The sequence below is a fragment of the Symphalangus syndactylus genome, chromosome 10 (genome assembly GCF_028878055.3).
Source record: "Symphalangus syndactylus isolate Jambi chromosome 10, NHGRI_mSymSyn1-v2.1_pri, whole genome shotgun sequence".
In the NCBI taxonomy this organism is placed as follows: Eukaryota; Metazoa; Chordata; class Mammalia; order Primates; family Hylobatidae; genus Symphalangus; species Symphalangus syndactylus.
The window spans coordinates 14,461,223-14,476,153 of NC_072432.2; the positions used below are offsets into that span (position 1 = coordinate 14,461,223).

The window sequence follows — 14,931 nt, forward strand, 5'->3', positions numbered from 1 at the left end:
ATTTTCTTGTGAGAACTTGGCAATATATTACATATGAAGCTGTTAAAACATTTTTATTTATCATGTTGCTTTATCATGTTGCTATATGAGGTAACTCATTCAATTTTGCTTGTTTTAGTCATTATACACTTTTCAAATTACTTAATTGATTGCTTCTTTCCTGAAATAGAGTAAACATAATATACTGAGAAAACTGGGACTGCAAAGTGCATATTAAAATGTCATATGTTAACCAAATGTTGTCATATGGGACAAAGTTTTGCTATGTTGCCCCGGCTGGTCTCAAACTCCTGAGGTCAAGTGATCCACCCATCTCAGCCTCTAAAAATGCTGGGTTTACAGGCATGAGCCACCGTGCCTGGCCTCAGCTAATTTTCTAACTAAAATATTTCTCAAATTACTAATCAAAGGACTTATCACAATTTGTTCAAGAATGAATATACATGTTTTATACAGGTGTGTTGGTGTGTGTGCATGTATATAAATACAGTCTTCAGGACTGTTTAGTACAGGCAGAATGAAGTGAAAAATAGGACAATTATTATGGTCCTAAAGCTCTACAATTTTTGTCTATTTTCCCATTAAAATGCCAAGGATAGGAAAGATGTCTCAACCTAGATTCCAAGTTCCCAATTGCATAGGAAAGATGTCTCAACCCAAATTCCAAGTTCCCAATTTTGTATCCCATTCAAATACCAACATCTAAAACTTTGCATCTAAAGTACATTCTGCACAGAGACATACACACATTCTCTCTCCATGTGAACCTCACTATTCTGAAACATACACATTTGAAAATAAATGAAAAATATCTTTGGTTCTTTGAACTGTGGCAACTAAGTCCATTTTTTTCATGTCCTATAAATGGATCCTATTAAATTGCTGAAATGGTATACAGTATTTATATGCATTTAAATTCACTATAAATATTTACAGAACTTCAAGATGAATGCCAGTAATATAAGCAAAATATGTCTGACCACAATTACTTTTCATGAGTAAATGGGTTCTGCCAAATGGCTTTTTTCCCTAAAAACTAAGTTTTTTTAAATTTTGTTCAGATAATAGCAATAGAGACAATCACTCTCTACAACAGTTTCTAGGAAGTTGAAGAAAACTGCAGATTTTAAGGGAGATTCGCCGTTAGGTGTGTTGGCTTCATGCCGCTTGATGGCATTCTTTAGTGTGTATGAATTTTGTTTAATGGGGAGAGAAATTGACCATAGGAAGTAATAAGAGGGTGCCAACGGAGTTACAAAATGGAAGATTCTATAAGTAGCATTGGGAGGCTGGTGATTCAAATGACATCTTTAGCAAAATCCCTGGGAAATAAACCATTTTCAATAGTTTGCTAGAAATTATTTTGATTGTAATACGTTTCTAGCAGTGACACAGGCTAATTTTTAGAGCTTGCAATGTGATATGAACAGCAATAAATCACCAATACAGGGCCGATGGCTTCTTCTAGGCAGATCAGTCTACACTGGTAACAGCAACCATATCGAGTTTCTCTTTATCACAATAGCAACGAGGCTTATCATCATTGCCATGCCTTTAGTAACATCACTTTTTTAAATGGGCATTTTCACAATGTAATCTGCAACCTACATATTACATGTACTCTTTATTGAAGGCCGTATTTACAGTTTGATTTTGAGTCAGCTCAGCATTCTAAATCAGAAGCAAACAGCAGAATCATATGGCATAGACACTTAGCAAATCTGCAAGGAAGAATAAAGACAAAGTTGTAAAAATAATAATTTTTTAAAAAGCTTATTGTATGTATAATTTATAATTCATGGGACTTAGTCTTTGGGAGAGAATACACATGCAGATTTATGTAGCTACAGACTGAATGTAAATTCAATACCCAGTCCCTTAAGGAGCTGAGATTGTTTTTCTCCTAACCACAGGAGTTTTGTATTCTAGTTATTTTCCAGCACTAACTAAATATGTGAACTTGGAAAAGTCATACTGAATATCTGGGCCAGAATTTCCTGATCTGAATAGTCAGAAATATACCTAAAGTATTCCTAGGGTCCCTTCCAGTTTAATGGTGGATATTAATTACTTGAAAACATTTTAAAGAACCTTAACTGAAGAAAGAACTAAGGGCATCTTCTGATTGGTAGACTCTCCTGTTACAAGAGATGTTCGATGTATTTTGGAAGACAAGGAAGTTGACCATTTTGTTTCCAAGACAAAACTGTGTGCTTTGCATTGTGCTGACAACGTTCATTTACCAAATTTAAATCAATGAAAAAAATCTATATTATAACTGACATGAGGAATCTTCATATAATACATCTTGCTAATTTGACAAATGAGACATTGGTTTAGAACAAATCAAAGAGCTTATATATAAACTAAAATTCTAAAATCAGCTTGTGGTTTTAATATATTATCTATAAATGTATAACTTTGTACAGAAAAAAAAGTGTTTGCCAAAGAATTTTTAAAACTTAATTAAAAAAATTATGATCAACCTATCAAAGACAAACTAAGAGTAAATGAAACAAGTGGCAAGTAGCCTATAGAAATATTTGAAGAAATATATATTTGGCCATCCTTCTGTCTACCAGTTAAACATTTGCTTTTCCTCATCAATAGAAATGATCGGTTTCTAAGCAAACACATGCAACTGAAACAAACATGTGGGTTGTTTTGCACATCCAGAAATAATATCGTATACTCATTAAAACAATCAGGTTTTTTGGGGGGAATTTTAATTTTATCATCATAGTTATAACCTCTGTAAAACAGATCCAGAAGTTTAGAAACACACCTTGATTTATATGTGTTTGATATTTGACCAATTAGCAGGAACTCAAAGAATTCACGGGCTGAAAAGACACCCAATCTTCCCGTTGTACTTCATAGATAAGGAACCCAGGGCATTGCAGTGTTTGTTTTCCCAAGATAGCAGAATTAGTTAATGGCAGAGTTGTTACCAGAAAAGAGTTCCGATTGGATCCTGTGTGTGTAGATGCTTATTTATTCACCATGTTTGTGAATAAACCATGCAAACCATGGCAGAAGTGAGAGATGTTTGCGTTTATAAATCTACAAGAAGAGTATCCACTTAGAAGAAATAGCTAGGAAAAAGTCCCTACACTGGGAGCTTGCTTGACATGATCAAGAAAGTCTTCATAGTTGGAATGGAGTGAAGGAGGAAGAGCAACCCAAAGATAGATTTAGAGATACAAGGCACACAGCAGGGCCTGATAGGCCACAGCAAGGACTCTGGCTTTTACTCCAAGGCGCATGGGGAGCCACAGCAGGGTTTTGGGCAGAAGAGGCACTTGATCATGACTTAAGGTTTTGGGCAGGAATTTAAAACTATTTTCTCTAAAGGGCCAGATATTAAGAGTTAGGCTTTGTGGTCCATGTGTTCTCTGCTGAAATGCCTCCGGTCTGCCACAGTTACGTTAAAGCAACTATAGATGATGCATAAATGAATGATTGTGGCTGTGTTCTAATAAAACTTTATTTACCAAAACAGCCGCAGGCCAGATTTGCCCCATGGGCTGTTGTTGACTAAGCCCTTGCTGAAGGACTCACGCTGGCTGCTGTGTTGAGAATGGACTCTGGGTAAGTGGCAGTGGAAGCAAGGAGGCCAGTCAGGATAAGAGATGATGCTGTGTTCATGTTTTCCTATCTAGTGCGTTTCTGAGGGAGTCTCCTCAATTACAGAGAGGTTTTAATGGCAGGGGTAAAAGAGAGGAGAGGAGCGGAGGGAAGGGAATAAGAGAATGCACTGCTTAAGGAAAAACAAGGAACAAGAATGTGAGGAGGATGCCTGCCTGCCTGCCTGCCTGCCTTCCTTCCTTCCTTCCTTTTCTTCCTTCCTTCCTTTTCTTCCTTCCTTCCTTTCCTTTCCCTTCCTTCCTTCCTTCCTTCCTTCCTTCCTTCCTCTCTCTCTCTGTCTCTCTCTTTCTCTCTTTCTTTCTTTCTGATGGAGTTTCACTCTTTCGCCTAGACTGGAGTGCACTGGCGCGATCGCGGCTCACTGCAACCTCTGCCTTCTGGTTTCAAGCATTTCTCCTGCCTTGGCCTCTCGAGTAGCTGGGATGACAGGCACCTGCCACCATGCCCAGCTAATTTTGTATTTTTGCTAGAGATGGGTTTCTCCATGTTGGTCAGGCTGGTCTCGAACTCCCAACCTCAGTTGATCCACCCACCTCGGCCTCCCAAAGTGCTGGGATTACAGGTGTAAGCCACTGCGCCTGGCCCATCATTTCTTTTTATATGGCAAATAAATGAAAATAAAATACTGAAACTCCTCCATCCTTGAAATATTATAATAGTAACTTGATTAAATTAAAAGCCATTCACATCATGGTAGGTAGGGGATTTGGATATGGTGACTTTTAAAAGTACATTGTATATGAGGAGAAAAGAGAAATATATACGAAAAAGAGATCACTTCCAGATCATAAACAGCTCCATACTCAAGTATCTGCACTTGATTCCAAGGTGGTACAGAAGTCTGCACAGTGGTCATTCAGCTGTGAGGTGCAACACTCTTACTTCCCTTTTCTTTCCAAGAAAGGAAGTTTTTAGAGAACAAAAACTTTTCTCTGCCACAAAATAAATTATCTGCTTGTCAAATGACACTTTCAATGTACCACAGCCATCAACAACACTTTTAATTTAGTGATGTTTTAGTGTAAATTCACAGTAGCAAATATACGATATTTTGAAGTATGCTACTGTAATGATAAAATAATTACAACATGGGACAATGATTATTTAAGATAGTTTAAAATTAAGATAATGAAAATATTAAATCGTACAAACAACATTAATTGAAACTTTATTCTCAATTAAAGTAATGATTGATTTTCTTCCCATTACGAAAACGATATATGCTCACTGTTAAAACAAACTGTGAAAATAAATATAAGCATAAAAGGAAATACATTCCCCTGAGTCTGTATCATGGGATGTTAATCAATTTTAACATTGGCCACTTTTATGCATATTATGTGTACACACAGAATTACAGTCTTACATTGAATTATATCACACATAGGATGTTTATATGTGTTTTCTTCTCACTGTTACATTTTTGCAATCATTTTTCTTATATTTCCACATTGTATCTCATCCCGATGAATTGTATTTGGCAATGATAGTTGAAGTCCAAATTTAGCACATAAAAAACAACTCACAAGTTGCATTACTGTGTTTTCTCACAATTAAAAAAGGAATGAGGCCTGGCGCGGTGGCTCATGCCTGTAATCCCAGCACTTTGGGAGTCCGAGGCGAGCTCAGGAGTTTGAGACCACCCTGGGCAACATGGTGAAACCCCATCTCTACTAAAATGCAAAATATTAGCCGGGCATGGTGGTGCATACTTGTAATCTCAGCTACTTGGGAGGCTGAGGCATGAGAATCGCTTGAGCCCTGGAGGCGGAGGTTGCAGTGAGCCAAGATCGTGCCACTGCACTCCAGCTTGGGCTACAGAGTGAGACTAGGTCTCAAAAAAAAAAAGTTCAAAAGGAGCATAGGAAAGCAAATCTTAATGAGATGAGTAATGAAATAGCAAGCTTGCTGTTCATCAGAGATTGACAATCTCACAGGCAGGTCCACTTACCCTATGAAGATCAGGAGTTCTCTCTACCTTTGAATTTACTCTGCTGAGCATCCACTTCTATAGCAGTTAGCTTCTTATTAATCCTGACTCATTCCTTCTATTCATACTGCAAACAACTGAGTTCCTGGTAATTTTACTGTACTAATTTGAAATGTGTGGTAGACTAGATGTGAACTAGCTTAAAAGTTATCTTTGGAGAATCTGTTTGGAAAGCTGGTTAATCATGTCAACAGTAAAAGTTCAAAATGGAAGGCAAAGATTTAGGCACTTCAAAAACAAAAAAAAACAATAAGCTTTCAACAATTAAAAAATACTTAAGCAACAATAGCTATATGACGAAGCTGCTAATTACACACTATCCTTATTTACAGATGCCATCAGGTTTAGTGGACCATGTAGCAACGCTTCGCTATTAGTTTTGTGCTACTTTGTGCATTAAGAGGTAACATTTTATTTTTGGTGATTTTCTAGTTTTTAAATGTATTATTATTAAATATTTTTAAGCGCTTGGACATAACCTACTATTTGTCAATGGTGGGAAACAAAGATTATAAAAGTGACTATAGGGTTTTTCAGTTTCAGACAATTTATTATTTATCAATGATAATTCTTTAATTACTACCAAGAATAATTTAAGTGACTAAATTTTCAGATGTGATTGTTTTGTCAGTGTGACTTATTTGTGTAGAATTAAGGCAGTTCTAAGAAAATGTTTTGAGAAACCAACGAGAAACTTAAATTTTACCCAATGTTGAACTTTTGCATGTGAGGTTTCGTTTTGTTTTGTTTTGTTTTTTGTTTGTTTGTTTTTAGTACTGGGATACACATGCAGTTTTGTTACATAAGTACAGATGTACTATGGTGGTTTGCTGCACCTATCAACCCATCATTTAGGTTTTCAGCCCTGCATGCATTAGGTATTTGTCCTAATTCTCTCCCTCCCCTTCCTCCCCAACTCCCTGACAGGCCCCAGTGTGTGTTATTCCCCTCCCTATGTTCATGTGTTCTCACTGTTCAACTCCCACTTATGAGTGAGAACATGTGGTGTTTGGTTTTCTGTTCCTGTGTTAGTTTGCTGAGGATGATGGCTTCCAGCTTAATCTATGTCTCTCCAAAGGACATGATTTCATTACTTTTTAAGGCTGCATAGTATTCCATGCTGCATATGTACCACATTTTCTGTATCCAGTCTATCAGTGATTGGCATTTGGGTGGGTTCCATGTCTTTGCTATTGTAAATAGTGCTGCAATGAACATACATGTGAATGTATGTGTCTTTATAGTAGAATGATTTATATTCCTTTGGGTATATACCCAGTAATGGGATTGCTGTGTCAAATGGTATTTCTGGTTCTAGATCCTTGAGGAATTGCCACACTGTCTTCCACAATAGTTGAACTAATTTACATTCTCACCAACAGTGTAAAGTGTTCCTATTTCTCCACAGAGTCACCAGCATCTATTGTTTCTTTACTTTTTAAAAATTGCCATTCTGACTAGCATGAGATGGTATCTCATTGTGGTTTTGATTTGCATTTCTCTAATGATCAGTGATGTTGAGCTTTTTTTATATGTTTGTTAGCCGCATAAATGTCTTCTTTTGAGAAGTGTCTGTTCATATCCTTTAATCACTTTTTGATGGGGTTGTTTTTTTCTTGTAAATTTGTTTAAGTTTCTTGTAGATTCTGGATATTAGACCTTTGTCAGATGAGCAGATTGCAAAAATTTTATCCCATTCTGTAGGTTGCCTGTTCACTCTGATGATAGTTTTGGCTCTATTCCTGGGATGCAAGGCTGGTTCAACATATGCAGATCAATAGACGTAAACCCATCACATAAACAGAACCAATGACAAAAACTGTATGATTATCTCAATAGGCGCAGAAAAGGCCTTTGATAAAATTCAACATCACTTCATGTTGAAAACTCTCAATAAAGTAGGTATTGATGGAACATATCTCAAAATAATAAGAAATATTTATGACAAACCCATAGCCAATATCATAGTGAATGGGCTAAAGTTGGAAGCATTCACTTTGAAAACCAGCACAAGACAAATATGCCCTCTCTCACCACTCCTATTCAACATAGGGAAATCAGGCAAGAGAAAGAAATAAAGGGTGTTCAAATAGGAAGAGAGGAAGTCAAATTGTCTCTGCAGATGACATGATTCTAAATTTAGAAAATCCCATCGTCTCAACCCACAAACTCCTTAAGCTGATAAGCAACTTTACAAAGTCTCAGGATACAAAACCAATGTGCAAAAAGTACATGAGCTTTTCTACAACATAACAAATCAGGTGGAATTATAGTTTTGGTGGATTTCTAAAGTTTTGTTTAACTTTTATTTTAAGTTCAGGGGTACATGTGCAGGGTAGTTGCGTAGGTAAACTTGTGTCATGGGGATTGTTGTACAGATTATGTCTATATTTTATTTTATATCTCCAAGCTGCATTGTCCCCACTTCCATCCTGTGAGGTCAATAAACTAACTGAAAGCATCATGATTTTTAACTGAGCTATAGATTTCCATTGAGGAAAGAGCCCAACATTTAGAAATCTGAATTTATTTACAGTAAATAATGCAATCTTATATGTAATCCATGGCACTTTATCGCTACCTGGGACATTTTCCTGTTCTAGTTCTCATTTATATCTTCTTTTTTTTTTCTTTTAGGGCAGTGTGTGTGTGTGTGTGTGTGTGTGTGTGTGTGTGTGTGTGTGTTGCTACTAAAAAAAACAAAAAGTGGAGTCCTCAGAGAATATGTCACCCTTGTATTCATGCCCAACCCCACTGAACGTTGCTATAATCCCAGCTTTACATTCAGCATCCTGAGCCCCAACTTGTAACCTCATCCCACTCTGGAAGCTTCTCCCTGAGCCACAGCTAATATACATTTAAGTGCATAAATACTGGCTCTAGGAGTTTTTCTGCATGTTAAATTAATCTTACATTAGGCATTTTGTTATGTAAAGATCCATTTCTGTCATTTAATTCCTTACAGCTTTAGCTCTCTCATCCTTAAACTATGAATAATTTCTAACTCATATGGATACTCTAAAAAGATGATGACAAGGAGTTGGAGGAGTAAAGCAAGTGCCTCTCACTAGGTAGTGCATAAAGAGTACCTGTTTCATGCCACAGGGGAGAGGTAAATTTTTGTAACAAATGATTGCAGGTCTTTTCTTATCTATGTATCTGTCTATTTTTCTATCATCTATCTATCTATCTATCTATCTATCTATTTTTCTATTATCTATCTATCTATCTATCTATCTATCTATCTGTCTGTCTGTCTATTTTTGTTATCCTTAAGGTGGACAAATGAAAGTCAGCCTCAGATGTAAGTGCCCTGAATGTAGGATGGGTTCTTCTCTACATGCCCCATCCACTCCCTGATCACCACCTTAAAGACTTGTCCCTATCCTGAACACATTTTCTCACCTCCTTATTTCAGCTGCTGATGACCCACCCAGAGACCTAGTCAGCATCAGTTAAGAACTAAATGTCTTCCACCAATAGAGTCCACAATCTTAGGTAGAGACCACAGCATAGAGGCATGACCATAATGCCTACTCTTGCTGCCAAATCTGGCCAATAGGGAGATTTGTCTCTTCCATCTTTATTCAGAAAAATGTCCTTCTCATACAAATATGGTTCTGCAAAAAGACCCATGTTGCTTAGTCCTTGACCTTTATCCTAAACCACAGTATGTGTTTATTTATGTGTGTTGGTTCTTCCTAATGATAAATGAATCCTAAAATTAAATTAACCTAACATAAAAAGTTTTGAAAACTAAAATGATGTGGGTATCCCTCTGTTTACTTAATAATGCTGTGTGGGGAAAAGTATGCAAATCATCAAAAATTAAAGGCCTTTATAACACAACAAATAGTCTTTTAGGAATGTGAGTGACTGACTTATTTACTTACCTTGTAAATTTTAATTTTGTGAATTACCTTGAATGATGTAACTGTACATGTTTCAAAATGCAAACAAAATGACTAACCAAAGCAATCTCTAAGATAAAGTTAGTACATTCTTTCAATTTCTTATAGTTAAATACTTTCAAATTTGCAGAAAGGAGCTTATGGTCCTTATATCTTACATATTTTTTATTTCAAAAAGAGAATATACACAAAGTGAACACTCTTTAAAATGATAGAAAAGTTGAAACACTATAGGTCTCCGCTGTGCCCTATAGTGTACCTAAACATGATGGATACATTATTTTGGGATGTTAACCTCAACTTAATGTAGCACAGTGGAAAGTGGGAGAACCTTACACAGCGTAATGTGATAAAGGAAATCATTACAGAATTTGCTTTCTGAGTATTGGAGGAATTTCCTAGGTAGCATTCAAACCTAGAGTATCTTTTAAAACTTCTTCCCTCATTTCCGTAACTCATAAAAGAGTGAATTTTGTAGAGAACATTTTCAGGGGACATTGAAATGTTTGCACAGACCCTTCAGTAGCAAAATATAAACGATGAAAATAAAAATAAGTACTTTAAAGACTGAACATTGAGCAATTCCAGAGAGCGAGAGCAAGAAAGCAAGTGAGAAAGAGACAAAGGAGTGTTCTAGTCTTTGCATTAAACTTATTTATTTATTTACTTTAAATCACTCATCTAATATAAATAAGTGTGGATTCATTTAGAAGCAACACTGACCAGAGAAAGAGTAGCCTATCAGGGGAGATCTCTGATCCAGAAAGACAAGGTCAAATGTTCCTATGGATATGGCTGCCTAGTTTACTCCTCCTCCTGTTTGCCTTCACTCCTCCTCCTCTAAAACCACTATCACAGTATCTGCCCTTCCTTTTCACTACCATCATCACCCCACCTGGAAGTACAATTTTTTTCATGGAGGAGTTTTGTAGAGAAAAAAATTTTAAACTTTTCTACGAACCTATGGGTTTTACCTCACTCTTTGTAAGAAAGAACATTGGTGGTTAAACCCCACATTTTATTCACTGTTTGGAAGTTCATATATCCCAGCCCATTGTGTGTATTGAGTTTTTCTCAAGTAATTAATTATGGGCCTTTGGATGTCCTGAGTTTAAGGACAAACCTTAACCACTCCTAAATTGAAATAATTGAAGCAGGCTCCCACTAATAATTTCTACTCACTATTACAATGTCTGATTTAGGTAAGAAAAACTGCACCCTGAACATTCTGTTTCTTTTTCAGTGTAACAAAAATTTAAAATTATTTATATCGAAATTTGAAATTAAACCAACCAGTTGATAATTAACTGGAATGACCCCAACATCAATCTTGTATTAATTTTAAAGTAGGTATATACTTTATATATATACTTTATACCTAAAATTAATATATACCTACTTTAAAATTAAACAGCAATACTATATATACACCTATATTATAAATCTGTGTACATATGTATACATAATATAGTATTGCTAATACATAATATACATATCGTATTGCTATTATATATGATATATTATTACATATAGGTTTTAAAAGCAATGCTATATTTGTGTGTGTACATATACATATAGTATTAATGATTTTCCATGCCTTATATTTAAATAAAACAGTAGTTACTAAAGCTTACCTCTAAAGGTAATTTAAATAGAAACTGCTTATTTTGAAAATTGTCTTATTTATAGTCTTGCTTTGTTCCTTCAATAACAAGATTTTATTCCTCCTCCCACTTTCCCAATTTGTGTACTGAAAACCACAAGGAAAGAATTTTGCAAAGCACAAAATTTATTTCATGCTTTAAGGTTTAGACTTTGTTTAAAAAAATCTAAAAAATTTATTTATTTTCTGAGACTTTAATCTTTTTGATAAGTAAAGTTCATGGAAAACCATGTAATTGGTATAGAACTTTTCACTTGAATTGAATCACATAATCCTTCTGTAGTAGAATACTTTTGCATCTTGCCTGAAGTAAATTAGTTTCTTTAGGTTAAAAAAAATCCTGGAATTATATTTTTCAATTTGAAATTCACTTAATATCAAAGTGACTATAATTAATTCTTTTACTGATGATCTGAAAAACGGTAATAAGAAATTACAAATAACATATCAAAGAAATTTCATAAAGTATACCTGATAAAAACATTTCAAGTGTGAGGTGCTTTATTTTTCCACACTAAATTTGATTTTATAATACATGAAAGGCATACAATGAGTGCCATCTAGTGCATTAACCCATCACGCTAGCAATCTTATCAATTCATCACATGCCTGGCTTTTCAGAAGGCATTCTGTAAAGTCATACAATTTCTCAAGATCATTTAATTCAAGTTAATATTAAACAGTTGATTTAATTTCAGTTAAAGACTAATCTATTTACATGTTACAGTTTTTAAAGAGACTTCAAAAATCAGATAGATTATTATTTTCTTAACATTATTTTAATTGACTAGAATTTTCATTGAAGGCTATACGAGCATGACCTCCACATTAGCCCTGTGCATAAAACAGAAGAAATCGCTGCTTTAAAAATACCATTTGCTAGAACCAGTAACTTCAGCACTTGTCTGTGCTAAGTTGGCAATTACATCTGGAGCAGCAATTCTCTTATGCAGTTATTTTCCCTTATGTTTTAAAAAATATGAATATTTCTGCAGTCAAGGTAGATTTCCCTCATCATGCACTAGTGTTATTAGTTTGAGAAAAAAAAACAAGAATGATAAAGTTCCATATACTGTACTTAAATTAACCATGGGTACGCCCACACATCTTGTCTATTTAGTTCATTAAGAAACTCTTTGGTAGGTTGAAAGCCTGAGAAAATTTTGAGTCAGAAAATATGATGACTTGAAGAAAAGTCAAGTTGATCAATAATAGCAACTCAGCCCACAGAGATCTCTCCCCACAAAGGCTTGTCACAGAGAAAATTCAGCTTCAGCTGTTTTTCATCTGATAAGCAACCTAACCTCAAGGCAAATGGTGCAACTAGTAACTGATGGGCTCTCTCCATCTGCCATGTTCCCTTTCTCATGCTTTTCTTTGCTCTTAGCTTTTCCATGTTCTCTTTCACATCCTTTCAACTACTGCTTCCTCCTCTTTTATTTCTTTTCTTTCTGCTTGTAGTAATGTAAAACCAGCAAAGGTGAGGAACGTCAGAAGTAATACATTCACTGACAGAGTGGCTTGCTGCCACATACATGCAGTGACAGATAAATTCACAAAGCAGATCACTGGAAGCACCTAGAATGCCCTCATTGGTAAGTATATCCTGAGCCAGACAAAACTATTCCTCCTAATTCATTTTGGTTTTGATTTCTAGTATTAATTCAAATTATCCTGCCAACTAACCTGTAGTGAAATTATTCAACTGATAGCCTGTTAGCCTTAGTGCAAACCCGCATTTATTCATTTGTTGAATAAGTATTTATGTTATATGATGGGAACTCCATCAACCCTTGGGATATAGAGAACAAGAAAGAGTAAAATGTCCCCATTCTTATGAAGCTTATAGGAAACAAATAATACTGATAATAATAATAATAATAAACAAGTGGACAATTTATGATAGTGTCAAGTACTATGAAGAAAAATGTAACAGAGTGATTGGAATGACAAAATTCTCAAAGGGTGTGGTATGCTTAAGAATATTCTTAATGGGCAGGAGAATACCAAAAGGCATTTATATGTGGAAGTACAAGAGTCCACAGAAGTTCAGATGATGTGTAGCCTTCTAGACAATGCAGAAAATTTTTCCATAATTCTATGCAATATCATTGGAGGGTTTTAAATAATAAAATTACAAGTTCTAATTAATTTTTGCAATCTATCCATCTGACAAAGGGCTAATAAGCATAATCTACAAGGAACTTAAACAAATTTACAAGAAAAAAACAACCCTATCAAAAAGTGGGCAAAAGATAAGAACAGATACTTCTCAAAAGAAGACATTTAGATGGCCAACAAACATATGAAAAAATGCTCATCATCACTAGTCATTAGAGAAGTGCAAATCAAAACCACAATGAGATACCTTCTCACGCCAGTTAGAATGGCGATCATTAAAAAGTCAGGAAACAACAGATGCTGGAAAGAACGTGGAGAAATAGAAACACTTTTATGCTGTTGATGGGAGTGTAAATTAGTTCAACCATTGTGGAAGACAGTGTGGCTATTCCTCAAGGATCTACAACTAGAAATACCATTTGACCCAGCCATCCCATTACTGGGTACATACCCAAAGGATTATAAATCATGCTACTATAAAGACCCACGCACACATATGTTTATTGCAGCACCAATCACAATAGCAAAGACTTGCAACCAACCAAAATGTCCATCAATGATAGACTAGATAAAGAAAATGTGACAGATACACACCATGGAATACTATCCAGCCATAAAAAAGGATGGGTTCATGTCCTTTGCAGGGACATGGATGAAGCTGGAAACCATCGTTCTCAGCAAACTGACACAGGAACAGAAAAGCAAACACCACATGTTCTCACTCTTAAGTGGGAGTTGAACAATGAGAACACATGGACACAGGGAGGGGAGCATCACACACTGGGGCCTGTTTGGGAGTAGGGGGCTAGGGGAGGGGATAGTAGGTGACGGGTTGATGGGTGCAGCAAGCCACTATGGCACGTGTATAACTATGCAACAAAACTGCACATTCTGCACATGTACCCCAGAACTTAAAGAATAATAATAATAATAAAATAAAAGCAAATGACTTATAAAGCAAAGAAAAGCAGACAACCATCAGACTTCTTGACAGCAAAAATTTGTACCAAAAAAAGATGAAGAATATACTTAAGAACACAGGAGAAGAAAATGTGAACCAAGGATTTTATATCCTAAGAAAGTTTACACTCCTGGATAAAGGGCACAAACATAATTTTATCAATCCATAAGAACTCAGAGGATACTGGAGACAAATTTCAGACAGTCAAAATAATTGAAGAGATATAGATGTAAGGGCAGGTGTATTTAGCACAACTTGCTGCTAAAATCACAAAAAGAGAGACACATAGATATTTCATGTCTCCACACGAAAGAAAGAAAAATAGAAAACACCTATAGTCTTTGTAAAAGACAGAATTTGAATATGGTCAAGCCTCAGGAGCCAGTCACCTATTTGGAGGAGATACACAGGGCAAATGGACATAGTAAACTGTACCCATAGTGTTCCCTACAATGCGAGTCATTCTCATTGCAATCCATACTACCAAACATTTTGCAGATTAAATGGCCTACAGCTAGTGAATTTATGAGGAAAAGGAAGGGAGGAGAAACCTGAAGATTAAAAGAGAACTTTAAAAATACAATTGACAAGGAAATAAAAAGTTTAAGTATTGAATCTAGGGATAAATACTTGGGTG

General features: G+C 35.6%; 1 long non-coding RNA gene across 1 annotated transcript in view; it reads right to left on the reverse strand.

The window, feature by feature from the left end:
* Positions 1-1,632: 1,632 nt before the first annotated feature.
* LOC129491868 (uncharacterized) overlaps positions 1,633-14,931 on the reverse strand; it is a 134,820-nt gene continuing 121,521 nt past the window's right edge. Inside the window, exon 3 of the long non-coding RNA XR_008660645.2 lies at positions 1,633-1,721. This is a non-coding gene — a long non-coding RNA (uncharacterized lncRNA). The remainder of the gene's footprint in view (positions 1,722-14,931) is intronic.